The sequence below is a fragment of the Hydra vulgaris genome, chromosome 08 (assembly GCF_038396675.1).
Source record: "Hydra vulgaris chromosome 08, alternate assembly HydraT2T_AEP".
Classification (NCBI taxonomy): Eukaryota; Metazoa; Cnidaria; class Hydrozoa; order Anthoathecata; family Hydridae; genus Hydra; species Hydra vulgaris.
In genome coordinates, this window is record NC_088927.1 from 8,505,001 (window position 1) to 8,505,354 (window position 354).

At 29.7% G+C, this 354-nt stretch overlaps 1 long non-coding RNA gene across 1 annotated transcript in view; it reads right to left on the reverse strand.

Moving 5' to 3' along the window:
• LOC136084152 (uncharacterized) overlaps positions 1–87 on the reverse strand; it is a 2,536-nt gene extending 2,449 nt beyond the window's left edge. The window contains exon 1 of the long non-coding RNA XR_010640364.1: positions 1–87. This exon is cut by the window's left edge and continues 151 nt beyond it. This is a non-coding gene — a long non-coding RNA (uncharacterized LOC136084152).
• Between the last annotated feature and the right edge of the window lie 267 nt (positions 88–354).

Here is a 354-nt window from a genome sequence, read left to right on the forward strand (position 1 = left end):
ATTTTAAAAAAGGTTTAAAAATTGTAAACAAAAACACTAAAGTTGCTTTAGCTGAAAGTAGATATTATTCACAATCAGAGGTCTTGTATATTATTTGAAAAATTTCTTTGTACAGCTTCAAGTTATTTTCAAAATAATTTCATGAAAAAACTAGTTAAAAACCTATTTAATTATCTAAAATTGAACAAACTACTCGTTGTCAATGAGTAGTTTTTATAACGCTGTTACCGTAGCCATTTTAAAAATTCTTTAATAAATGTAATTCCCCTGCGCATGCGTATAATAACTTTCCTCCTGCAAACGACCGTGATGAGGGAATAAAGCGTGGAAATTAGGATAGGGGTTGGAAGCTTC